This window comes from Bos indicus x Bos taurus, chromosome X (assembly GCF_003369695.1).
Source record: "Bos indicus x Bos taurus breed Angus x Brahman F1 hybrid chromosome X, Bos_hybrid_MaternalHap_v2.0, whole genome shotgun sequence".
Taxonomy (NCBI): Eukaryota; Metazoa; Chordata; class Mammalia; order Artiodactyla; family Bovidae; genus Bos; species Bos indicus x Bos taurus.
In genome coordinates, this window is record NC_040105.1 from 102,627,068 (window position 1) to 102,641,630 (window position 14,563).

Sequence of the window (14,563 nt, forward strand, 5' to 3'; positions counted from 1 at the left end):
AGCCTTTCCATTCTTTTTAGAGTTTTTAAGGAAGACAGACAAGGAATCTAATGTGGGAATTTGCCTTTAGACTCTATCAACTATGATGCTATGTTCTAGTCATAATTGACTAGGTAATCCTATAAAGAAATAAAATTTGGGTGTCTGCTCTTAGCCTAAAGTAGAAACATGTTTAATCCTATTTAGACATCAACTATCATGTTAGATAATTTGTAACGATGAGGTATCTATTACTTGCTGTTATGTAGCAAGATTAACATTTATACCTGTGAGGCCTAAAAATCTTGTGTGCTAAAATAATTCATTTTGTGGAAAGGGATAGTTAAAGACTTTTATCCCACAAACTTTTCATTGTTCCAAGGAGCATTATAAGCTATATTCTCAATGTGTCTATTTCATATATTTTTTATTTTAAGAGATACTTCTATATAACAGTTAGCAGACATCTGAACTTTGAAAATGTGATTTCCCATTCCCAACTCTTGGGTACACTTTTACAGCTTAGTGAATCTCAAATTATGAAATCTATGCTTTTTCAGTTGACTGGACTCATTATCTTACAAAGGTTAAGAGAGCAAGCCTTGAAGTTAGCTCACCAGGGACTGAATCACTGATCCGTCTCTTCATTGTGTGACTCTGGAGAAGTTATTTAACCTCTCCTTGCCTCAGTATACTCATCTGTAAAGTGGAATCAATAACAATACCTATTTCTAGGGTTGTAAAATGAAGATTAAATGAATTAATAAGCATAAAGTATTGTGAACAGAATGTGGCATGGAATAAATGCTACATAAGTATTAGTATTCTGTACATTCTTCACATTATGATCTTGGTTTCTGACATTTCTTCATAGAAATTCTCAATTTGCAAGTTTGAAAGTATCTAGATCAGAATCATTTTAGGTACAGATTATCTATGTTTTTGTTTTTGCATTTTTACATTTTTTTCTTGGTTTTTTTTGTTTCATTATTTGACTTTTGTAGATAAGAATGATCAAGAAAATCTGGAACAGCAAAAAAAAGTTTGCTGTTCGCTCCATTTTAATTTGAGGAGTAAAACATGCATCAATTTTCTCCTGTGAGAACAGTATTATTAGTTGAATTTGTTAGCAAGAATGCTACTCACTAAATTACCATTTACATTGATTATTTGCTCTTGCAGGTTTCTGGATCATTTCTATTGCTATGCTTGTTTTGTTAGCCATGAATTTGCCTTCTTTTTCTTTCTTTTTTTTTTAAATTTATGCTAATTTTATTTTAAATTTAATTTTATTTTTTAACTTTACAATATTGTATTGGTTTTGCCATATATCAAAATGAATCCGCCACAGGTATACATGTGTTCCCCATTCTGAACCCTCCTCCCTCCTCCCTCCCCATACCATCCCTCTGGGTCGTCCCAGTGCACCAGCCCCAAGCATCCAGTATTGTGCATCGAACCTGGACTGGCAACTCGTTTCATATGTGATATTATATATGTTTCAATGCCATTCTCCCAAATCATCCCACCCTCTCCCTCTCCCACAGAGTCCAAAAGACTGTTCTATACATCAATGTCTCTTTTGCTGTGTCATATACAGGGTTACTGTTACCATCTTTCTAAATTCCATATATATGCGTTAGTATACTGTATTGGTGTTTTTCTTTCTGGCTTACTTCATTCTGTATAATAGGCTCCAGTTTCATCCACCTCATTAGAACTGATTAAAATGTATTCTTTTTAATGGCTGAGTAATATTCCATTGTGTATATGTACCACAGCTTTCTTATCCATTCATCTGCTGATGGACATCTAGGTTGCTTCCATGTCCTGGCTATTATAAAGTGCTGCAATGAACATTGGGGTACAGGTGTCTCTTTCAATTCTGGTTTCCTCAGTGTGTATGCTCAGCAGTGGGATTGCTGGATCATAAGACAGTTCTATTTCCAGTTTTTAAAGGAATCTTCACACCTGTGATTTTGTCCTGGCATTAGTTCTGGGATCTACTCATTGATAGCTGTCAAAATTTAATTTTACTGTCAAAAACATAATGAAAATTTAATCTGTATTGCAGAATGTTCAGACATATGCGATGTTCAGGAAGAGTAGAGAAGTTCTTAACAAGTCTTCTTAACATATCTAAGCTTGGTGCTCTTCTACTTAGACTGTGAAAGTCCACTTAAAGTGGAGGGCAGGGTAAAAACAATTTGCCTACAAATATTAGAAACACCTACAAAATTTGATTTTTCATTTACCTCTTACTTGATGATGACCACTTTTCCTATTACTTATTAAATCTTGAAATACTGAGAAAAATTTGGAGAAATAAGAAAAGTCCCTTTTACTTGACATCTTTTGATCCCTGAATATCTTACTAAAATCCTAATAATATTATTGGCTGTTTATTTATGCACATACAAGAAGGCAAGCACTGCTATATAGATAATTTGAATAGTTTAAATATTTTATTCTTATTTTACAGAGGTCAAAATTGAGACTCTAGAGGTTAAAAAACTTGCCTAAAGTTATGTACCCTGGTAAGTAACAAAACTACAATTGTTGTGCTCTTTCTATTTCACTTAGTAATGGTGAGATAGAGAAATTTGGAAAATATGACCTAGATCTCGGAGTATTGCATGCCCATTGACATTTTTGTCACTCCTATTACACACACAAAGACACATGCCTCAAATGAGTTTACTACTACTATTTTCCTACAGAAATAGCTGTCTTCATCTATCAAAATTTTAAATTTAAGCTTCAATCCATAACATATAGTTTTCAAAATATAGTAATACTACAGTAAGACAGGCTATAATAGAGACTGTGTGTGTGTGTGTGTGTGTGTGTGTGTGTGTGTGCGTGCTTCTCCCACACCTCCACTCCTGGCCTTCCTCCAGAAGACAGAATACTAAACACTTCATTTTTGCCCTAGACAGCAAATTTGAGTTTTTCTATTTGTTTTGATTTGAGAAAACTGAGTAAAAAAAGATTATAGAACTTTTCAAAAGCCAGACAATGATGAAACTAAATCTAAGAATCTTAATGCTGATAAGTCCAATATCAAACCTATATGCAAACCCTTACATCCTCCAATTTTTTGGCTGTAAGCATATGATGCACTTTTTTCTTTTTCACGTTAACTAAGAACAATGTCTATAGTATAGTTAAAATATAATAAAAATGATAATATAGGTTTGAACAAATGTAAAATTACATATATCCATCATTATGATATGAAACAATATTTTCACTGCCCTAAAAATCCTCTGGGCTCTGCCACTTTATCTCTCCTCCCTTCTCACCCCTGACAACCACTGATTTTTTTATTGTCCTCATACTTTTACCTTTTCCAGAATGTCATAGTTTTGGAATCATATAGGACATAGCCTTTTAAGATTGGCTTATTTCACTAGGTAATATGCTTAGAGTAAACCCTAAGACAGACTATGAACTTTGGGTGATTATAAAGTGTCAATATAGGTTCATCCTTGGTGAAAAAAAAATACCATTCTGATGACCGATGTTGATAATAGGCTTTCTGATAGGGCTTCCGTGGTAGCTCAATTGGTAAAGAATCTGCCTGCAATGCAGGAGATTCCAGTTCAATTCCTGGGAAGGGAAGATCCCCTGGAGAAGGGATAGGCTACCCACTCCAGTATTCTTGAGCTTCCCTTGTGGCTCAGCTGGTAAAGAATCTGTCTGCAATGTGGAAGACATGGATTCGATCTCAGTGCTGGGGAGATCCCTTGGAGAAGGGAAAGACTACCCACTTCAGTACTCTGGCCTAGAGAATTCCATGGCCTGTATAGTCCATGGGGTTGCAAAGAGTCAGACACAGACTGAACAACTTTCACTTTCATACATGTGTGAGAGCAGGAAATATATGGGGGTTTCTCTTATATGTCTGTTATGTCCCTCTCAATTTTGTTGCAAACACAAAAAAAGCTTTACAAAATAACAAAATAAATAACAAAATAAAGTTGTTTAAAAAAGGTAATGTCTTTGGGAAAGTAGATATACAAATAAATTAATCTTGAACAGGAAAATGATTTAAGATATAAATAGCTACATAAAATAAGATCTCTAGAATATAATAACAGGTTGATTTTAAAGAAGCAAAAGTAATATCAAGATGTGAAAAAATGGACAGAGGAAATTTAATGTATTTTTAAATTTTTATGTTTTATTTTTTATTGTAGGATAATTACAGTATTGTGATTTAAACAGAAAATGTTAAATCTCTGAAACCAAAATGAGATTTATTTAATAACTAGTCAAGAAAGTGAAGTTGTTCAGTCATGTCTGAAGCCTACCAGGCTCCACCATCCATGGGATTTCCCAGGCAAGAATAATGGAGTGGGTTGCCATTTCCTTCTCCAAGGGATGTTCCCGACCTAGGGATCAAACCCAGGTCTCCCACATTGCAGGCAAACTCTTTACCATCTGAGCCACCAGGGAATCTCAACTAGTCAAGGTGTCACATAAATCATTACAACTAGCAAATGGGATAACTTTCAATTAGTATGTATACATGTATAATGATAGAGCAAAAGAGAGAGAGAGAGAGACCATGTTTATTCTGTCTGTTACAAGGACAGGGGAGCAGGAAAGAAGAGCTCGAGGAGAAATCATTCCAGTAATCAGTGAGCAATTTCAGACACCCATGTACACATCTGGCAAGATAAGCAGATCCATAAACTCTGCCCAGCAGATCTCATTAGTGATTTTGAAAGGGATTAGATATCAATCATCACCTCTATATGCTTCCTGCATAACAGTCTGCTTGATACAATATGCATGACTCATAAGGCTAGTAGAGTCTTAGGTAAAATATGAATGAAAACATATTTATGTATAGAAGTTAAGCTCTCTTCAAAGCATATAGAAGGGCATTCAGTTTATGTCTCTCATTATCATCACCAAAGGGATTTACTGTAAACACTTCCATTGATTGTCAAATGACATAACAATATATCATGTGTTCTGATTTAAGAAAAATAGGGCTTAAATGTTATTACAAATGAGATTTAATTTGAAACAATAAATCCTGTAATTGGATAGATTTTAACAAAATGAAAACCAAAGACACTTGCTCCTTGGAAGAAAAGCTATGTCCTACCTAGACAGCATATTAAAAAGCAGAGATGCTACTTTGCCAACAAGGGTCCATCTAGTCAAAGTTGTAGTTTTTCCAGTAGTCATGTATGGATGTGAGAGCTGGACCATAAAGAAAGCTGAGCGCCAAAGAATTGATGTTTTTGAACTGTGATGTTGGAGAAGACTCTTGAGAGTCCCTTGGACCACAAGAAGGTCCAACTAGTCAATCCTAAAGTAAATCAGTCCTGAATATTCATTGGAAGGACTGATGCTAAAGCTGAAACTTTAATACTCTGGCCATTTGATGCAAAGAACTGACTCATCGGAAAAGACCCTGATGCTGGGAAAGATTGAAGGTGGGAAGAGAAGGGGACGGCAGAGGATGAGATGGTTTAATGGCATCACTGACTCTATGGACATGAGTTTGAGTAAGCTCCGGGAGTTGGTAATGGACAGGGAAGCCTGTCATGCTGCAATCCATGGGTTGCAAAGAACCAGACATGACTGAGCGACTGAACCGAAGACAAATTTTCTGAGAAACTGATGTTTCCAATGACAGGCTATAAGCGGTTTATAACTTTGGTCCAGTCTGCACATTATTTATTTTACTGTAAGGAATATGGGGCTACATCTAAAGTAATCCCCACTCCTCAGTAGGCGACCAAAGCTGCATATACTTCTCACCATGCAGGGCTTATTTTCAGCACAGGAAAAGACTGAACCAACAACCCAGGCTGTCAGAAAAACAGCAGGGGCAGAACCATGATGGAAACATGTTTAAAATAGTAAACACCCCCTACTCACTACACATTTGACAATAAACTGTGCCCTGCAGGGAACAAAATTATTTGAAGTGTAGTCCTCCAAAAAATGGTTAGAAACCATTCCCAGTTGTACTTTTAGTGTTCTAAAATTGATTGCAGCTGCCTAGTTATTGCATAGAGACTGAACTTTGCAGTTGCAATCAAGGATGTCAAACATCTTATAGAATATTAAATATAAAAATGTGAGTCATGAATTTTAAAACCAAGGAGAGAAAGGAAGGAAGGATAAAGGGAGGAAGGAAAGGAGGGAGGGAGATAAAGAAAGAGGGAAGAAGGAAGGAAGCAAGGAATGAAACCAGTCAGGGATATATGAGCTGTTTTTTGCTTTATGTAATAAAGACAAGCTATTCAAATACTGTCAAAAGAAGAGGAATTGATAAAAAAAAAAAAAACTTAAAAATGGTAAATACACAATTTATCAGCCAAATCAATTCTGTATTACTTGTACAATAAGAAACAAATGAGTAAAAACTAAGGGATATAAAAGGAGGATGGAAAGGCATAATGGGAGACTCTCTTGGAGTTGCTTTTGACAGTAAACACTCTCTTTATGTATATTGTAAGTTTAATGTTGACCACTGACACCTAGGAGAAAAGGAAAGATATATCCACCTGAATGCAAAGTTCCAAAGAATATCAAGGAAATATAAGAATGCCTTCTTCTGTGACCAATGCAAAAAAAAAAAAAAAAATAGAGTAAAACAGGAGAATAGAAAAGTCTTGAGATCTCTTTAAGAACATAGAGATACCAAGGGAACTATTCATGCAAAAATGGGCACAATAAAAGACAGAAATGGTATGGACCTAACAGAAGAGGCATAAGATATAAAGAAGAGGTGGCAAGAATACACCAAAAAAACTATACAAAAAAAGATCTTAATGATCCAGATAACCAGAATGGTGTAGTCACTCACATAGAGCCAGACATCCTGGAGTGCAAGGTCAAGTGGGCCTTAGGAAGCATCACTATAAAGAAAGGTAGTGGAGATGATGGAATTCCAGCTGAACTATTTCAAATCCTAAAAGATGATGCTTTTAAAGTGTTGCACTCAATATACCAGCAAACTTGGAAAACTAAGCAATGGTCATAGGACTAAAAAAGGTCAGTTTTCATTCCAATCTGAAAGAAGGGAAATGTTAAATAATGTTCAAACTACAGCACAAATGCCCTCATCTCTTGCACTATCAAAGTAATGCTCAAAATTTTCAAGCTAGGCTTCAACATGATGTGAACCAAGAACTTCTGGATGGTCAAGCTGGATTTAGAAAAGGCAGAAGACCCAGTGATCAAATTGTCAACATACACTGGATCATAGAAAAAGTGGGAGAATTCCAGGAAAACACCTACTTCTCCTTCACTGACTACACTAAGTCTTTGACTATGTGGATCAAAACAAACTGTGGAAAGTTCTTAAATAGATGGGAATACCAGAAAACCTCACCTCCCCCTGAGAAATCTGTATGCAGGTCAAGAACCACCAGTTAGAATGACATGTGGGCTCTGTTTTGGGGTTGTCCTAAGATGGCAGAGGAATAGGACAGGGAGACCACTTTCTCCCCCACAAAGTCATCGAAAGATCATTTGAACACTGAGCAAATTCCACAAAACAACTTCTTAACGCTGGTGGAGGACACCAGACACTCAGAAAGGCAGTCCATTGTCTTTGAAAGGACGTAGGGTTGCATAGAGTCAGACACGACTGAAGTGACTTAGCAGCAGCAGGACAAAATATAAAAGATAAAAAGAGAGTCAAAAGAGTTAGGGACAGAGAACTTTCCCGGGGAGGGAGTTACAAAGAGAAGTTTCCAAACCCCAGGAAACCCTCTCATGGGTGGGTCCGTAGGGAGCTTTGAAATCACAGAGGGCAACATAACTGGGAGGAAAAAATAAATAAAACCCACAGATTACACGTCTAACCACAACTTCCAGCAGAGAAGTAGCCCAGACACTCGTGTCCAGCACCAGCAAGTAGGGGCTGAACAGGGAGGTGTGGGCTTCACTGCTACGGGTAAAGACCAGTCCTGAATGCTCTGAGGGCAATCTGAGGGAGCTAATGTGAGATAGAAACCCAAACTGTGGTTTGAGTTTGCCAGAGAGGAAAAAAAAAAAAAGACAGAGAGAGCGGACTTTCCTGCGAAAAGCTCTAACCTAAGGCCTGCACACAGGTCTGCACACAGAACGAAGGACTGAGAGAATACCAGAGGAGAGCTAGCCTGCTGCGGACTGGCCCATCCACCACTGGAGGCAGAGAGGAAGGCAAGCAACAGCCTGGGCCAGAGGGAGAGGGGCAATTTTGGCACCAGAGACAGCATCCTCCACCAAACTCTGAGCAGACCCCAAGTTGCCAACCAAGTCTTCCTGGGATCCTGGACGGTTGACATCCACCAGGAGTGTTGCAGCCAGAGATCAGCTCCCCAGAGGAGACACACAGCACACCTGAGACAGTGCTCCTGCTGCACACCCAGGAAACCAAGTGGCTGGAATGGGGGAGTTGATAAGATGCACTGCCACACCTGGGAAGAGTGTGCTCACCAGAGGTGCTCGGACCTGGGAAGGGCACAAAATGCAGGCCCAACCGAGTCTGTGCCTTTGTGAAGTACTCCAGAACCTAAATGTGTGTGGCTTAGACCTGGGAAGTGCACGCAACCCAAGGCCCGCTTTAGACAGTTACCCTGCAGAGCAACCTGGAGCCTGAGAAGTGTAGACTGGGAAAGCGCACAAGCTGTGAGCGGGGGTAAACCCAGTGTGGCCCAGACACTGCAAGCACTCCTCATACATGCCAGTGATATTTGTTTGCAGTTTTCCTCCCTCTGCAAAGCACAACTGAACAAGTGAGCCTAAATAAGTGACCATCTCCACCCCCTTGTGTCAGGGGCGGAAATTAGAGACTGAAGAGACTTGCAAACAGAAGAAGCCAAAATAAACAGAGGGAAGTGCTTTGGAAGTGACAGGTGCAACAGATTAAAACACTGTGCTGCTGCTGCTGCTAAGTTGCTTCAGTCATGTCCGACCCTGTGCAACCCCATAGATGGCAGCCTACCAGGATCTCCCGTCCCTGAGATTCTCCAGGCAAAAACACTGCAATGGATTGCCATTTCCTTCTCCAATGCATGAAAGTGAAAAGTGAAAATGAAGTCGCTCAGTTGTGTCTGACCCTCAGCGACCCCATGGACTGCAGCCTTCCAGGCTCCTCTGTCCATGGGATTTTCCAGGCAAGAGTACTGGAGTAGGGTGCCATTGTCTTCTCCTAAAACCCTGTAGTTAGCACCAAATACATTGATAGGGGCCTATAGACCTTGAGAAGAAGTATAAGCTGGAACAAAAAACTATCTGAAACTGAACTGACCCCACAGTGCACTCAACAGCTCCAGAAAAATTCCTAGATAGATTTACTGTTATCATTTTATAAATTTATAAAATTTATATTTAAAAATTTTAAGTCCTTTGTTACTCTTTAAACTTTCATGTTTTTTAATTTAAATTTATTTATTTTAATTACAGGCTAATTACTTTACAATATTGTATTGGTTTTTCCATACATCAACATGAATCTGCCATGCGTATACTTATAACCTACTATTGCCTTGCAAAAAAAGTCCCTACTTTTAAAGTAAATTACATATATATATATATATTTTTTTTTTTAATAATTTTTGTGATTTTTTTTAATATTGTAATTTTGAGACTCTAACCTCTACTCTAGACATTTAATCTTTGATTTTTGGTATTATGAATTTTTTACCTTTAAGAATCCAATCTTCAGTACCCATTTTTACTTAGGAGTGTGATTACTGACTTGATTGCCCTCTCTCCCTTTTGACTCTCCTTTGTCTCTCCCAGGTAACCTCTATCTCCTCCCTCTCCCTTCTCCTCTCTACCCAACTCTGTGAATCTCTTTGGGTATTCTGGCCTGTGGAGAACACTTAGGAACTGATTATTGGCTAGATCTGTCTCTCTCCTTTTGACTCCCCCTCTTCTCCTCCTGGTCACCTCTATCTCCTTCCTCCCTCTTCTATTCTATTGTAACTCTGTGAACCTCTCTGAGTGTTTCAGGCTGTGTAGAGCACATAATAAATTGATTACTGGCTAGTTTGCTCTCTTCCCTTTTGATCCCCTCCCTTCTCCTCCTGGTCACATCTATATCCCTCCTCCCTCTTCTCTTCTCCATGTAACTCTGTGAACCTCTCTGAGTGTCCCCCATTGTGGAGAATCTTTTCTCCATTAATCTAGATGTTTTATCATCGATGCAGTATGGATGGAGAAGTCTTGAGGCTACTGTAAGAATAAGACTGAAAAGCAGAAGCAGGAGGCTTAAATCCAAAACATGAGTAGACCCCAAAACTCCTGACTCCAGGGAATATTAGTCAACAAGAGCTCATCCTAAAACCTCCATACATGAACCAAGCTTCACCCAACAAATTTCAGAGCAAGACATACCACATTAATTCTCCAGCAACACAGAAACATAGCCCTGAGCATTAAACATACAGGCTGCCCAAAGTCACACCGTATCCATAGACACCTCAGAACTCACTACTGGACACTTGATTGCACTCCAGAGAGAAGAGATCCAGCTCTACCCACCAGAACACTGATGTAAGCTTCCCTAATCAGGAAACCTTGACAAGCAACTCATCCAACCCCACTCACAGAGGGTAACCTCCACAATAAAGAAGAACCACAAACTCCCAGCATACAGAAAAGCCACCACAAACACAGGAATCTAAACAAGATGAAAAGGGAGATAAGTATTCAGCAGGTTAAGGAACATGATAAATGCGCACCAAATCAACCCAAAGAGGAGGATATATGGAATCTACCTGAAACAGAATTCAGAATAATAATAGTAAAAATGATCCAAAATCTTGAAAACAAAATGGAGTTACAGATAAATAGCCTGGAGACAAGGATGGGGAAGATACAAGAAATGTTTAACAAGGACCTAGAAGAAATAAAAAAGAGTCAGTCAATAATGAATAATGCAATAACTGAGATAAAAAACACTCTGGAGGGAACCAACAGTAGACTAACTGAGTCAGAAGATAGGATAAGTGAGGTGGAAGATAAAATGGTGGAAATAAATGAAGCAGAGAGGAAAAAAGAATTAAAAGAAATGAGGACAACCTCAGAGACCTCTGGGACAATGTCAAACGCCACAACATTCAAATCATAAGAGTGCCATAAGAAGAAGACAAAAAGAAAAGACATATGAAAATACTTGAGGAGATAATAGTTGAAAACTTCCATAAAATGGGGAAGGAAATACCCACCCATGTCCAAGAAACCCAGAGAGTCCTAAACAAGATAAACTCAAGGCAAAACACCCCGACACATTTTAATCAAATTAACAAAGATCAAACACAAAGAACAAATATTAAAGCAGCAAGGGAAAAACAACAAATAACACACAAGGGGATTCCAATAAAAATAACAGCTGATCTTTCAACAGAAATTCTTCAGGCCACAAAGTAATGGCAGGACATACTTAGAGTGATGAAAGAGAAAAACCTACAACCCAGATTACTGTGCCCAGCAAGGATCTCATTCAAATATGAAGGAGAGATCAAAAGCTTTACAGACAAGCAAAAGCTGAGAGAATTCAGCACCACCAAACCAGCTGTTCAACAAACACTAAAGGATCTTCTCTAGACAGGAAACAAAGAAAATGTGTATAAACGCCAAACTAAAACAACAAAGTGAATGACAACGGGATAATACTTATAAATAATTACCTTAAATGTAAATGGGCTGAATGCCCCAACTAAAAGACAAATACTTGCTGAATGGATACAAAAACAAGACCCTTATATATATTGCCTACAAGAGACCCACCTCAAAACAAGGGACGCATACAGACTGAAATTGAAGGGCTGGAAAAAGGTATTTCATGCAAATGTAGTCCAAAAGAAAGCAGGAATAGCAATACTCATATCAGATAGAATAGACTTTGAAATAAAGGCAGTGAAAAGAGACAAAGAAGAACACTACATAATGATGAAAGGATCAATCCAAGAAGAAGATATAGCAATATTAAATATATATGCACACAGCATAGGAGCGCCACAATATGTAAGGCAAATGCTAACAAGTATGTAAGGGGAAATTAACAATAACACAATAATAGTGGGAGACTTTAATACCCCACTGACACTTATGGATAGATCAACTAAACAGAAAATTAGCGAGGAAACACAAAATTTAAATGATGCAATGGAGCAGTTGGACCTAATTGATATCTATAGGACATTTGACCCCAAAACAATTAATTTCAGCTTTTTCTCAAGTGCACACAGAACGTTCTCGAGGATAGATCATATACTGGGGCATAAGTCTATCCTTGGTAAATTCAAAAAATTCACGTCATTCCAAGCATGTTTCTCGATCACAATGCATAAGAAGACTAGATGTCAACTACAGGGGAAACAAAACAAAACAAAACTATTAAAAATACAAACATATGGAGGCTAAAAAACACACTTCTGAATAACCAACAAATTCAAAGAAGAGATCAAAAAAAATCAAAATATGCATAAAAATGAATGAAAATGCAAACACAACAGCCCCAAACCTATGGGATTCAGTAAAAGCAGTGCTAAGGAGAAGGTTCATAGCAATACAGGCTTACCTTAAGTAAGAAGCGAAAAGTCAAATAAATAACCTAACTCTACACCCAAAGCAACTAGAAAAGGAAGAAATGAAGAACCCCAGGGTTAGTAGAAGGAAAGAAATCTTAAAAATCTGGGCAGAAATAAATGAAAAAGAAACAAAGGAGACCATAGCAAAAATCAACAAAGCTAAAAGCTGATTCTTTGAGAAGACAAATAAAATAGATAAACCATTACCCAGACTCATCAATAAACAAAGGGAGAAGAATCAAATCAACAAAATTAGAAATGAAAATGGAGAAATCACAACTAACAACACAGAAATACAAAGGATCATAAGAAACTACTATCAGCAACCATATGCCAATAAAATGGACAACTTGAAAGAAATGCCTGAATTCTTAGAAAAGTATAATTTTCCAAAACTTAACCAGGAAGAAATAAATAATCTTAGCAGACCCATCACAAGCACAGAAATTGAAACTATAATGAGAAATCTTTTAGCAAACAAAATCCCAGGATGAGATGGCTTCACAGCTGAATTCTACCAAAAATTTAAAGAAGAGGTAACATGTATCCTACTCAAACTCTTCTAGAAAAATGCAGTAGAAGGTAAACTTCCAAACTCATTCTATGATGCCACCCTAATACCAAAACCAGACAAAGATGCCACAAAAAAAGAAAACTACAGGCCAATATCATTGATGAACATAGATGCAAAAATCCTTAACAAAATTCTAGCAAACAGAATCCAACAGCATATTAAAAAGATCATACACCATGACCAAGTGGGCTTTATCCCAAGGATGCAAGGATTCTTTAATATCCACAAATCAATCAATGTGATACACCACACTAACCAATTGAAAGATAAAAACCATATGATTATCTCAATAGATGCAGAGAAAGCCTTTGAAAAGATTCAACATCCATTTATGATAAACACTCTCTAGAAAGAAGGAATAGAAGGAACATACCTCAATATAATAAAAGCCATATATTATACACCCACAGCAAACAATATCATCAATGGTGAAATACTGAAAGCATTTCCCCTACATTCAGGAACAAGACAAGGGTGTCCACTCTCATCACTACTATTCAACATAGCTTTGGAAGTTTTAGCCACAGCAATTGGAGCAGAAAAGAAATAAAAGGAATACAGATTGGAAAAGAAGAAGTAAAATTCTCACTGTTTTCAGATGACATGATCCTTACCTAGAAAACCCTAAAGACTCCACTGGAAAATTACTAGAGCTAATCAATGAATATAGTAAAGTTATAGGCTATAAAATTAACACACAGAAATCCCTTGCATTCCTATGCACTAACAATGAGAAAACAGAAAGAAATTAAGGAAGCAATTCCATTCACCATTGCAATGAAAAGAATACAATACTTAGGAATAAATCCACCTAAAGAAACAAAATATCTCTATATATAAAACTATAAAACACTGATGAAAGAAATCAAAGAGGACACAAGTAGATTGAGAAATATACCATGTTCATGGCTCAGAAAAATCAATATAGTGAAAATGAGTACACTACCCAAAGCAATAAATAGATTCAGTGCAATCCCTATCAAGTTACCAACAGTATTTTTCAGAGAACTAGAAGAAATATTTTCACAATTTGTACGGAAACACAAAAAACTTCGAATAGCCAAAGCAGTCGTAAGAAGAATGGAACTGGAGGAATCAACCTGCCTGACTTCAGACTCTATTACAAAGCCACAGTCATCAAGACAGTATGGTACTGGCACAAAGACAGAAATATAGATCAATGGAACAAAATAGAAAACCCAGAAATAAATCCATGCACCTATGGACACCTTATCTTTGACAAAGGAGGCAAGAATATACAATGGAGAAATACAATCTCTTTAACAAGTGTTGCTGGGAAAATTGGTCAACCACTTGTAAAAGAATGAAATTAGAACACTTTCTAACACCATACAAAAATAAATAAATAAATAAATAAACTCAAAATGGATTAAAGATCTAAAGTAAGACCAGAAACTATAAAACTCCTAGAGGAAAACGTAGGCAAAAC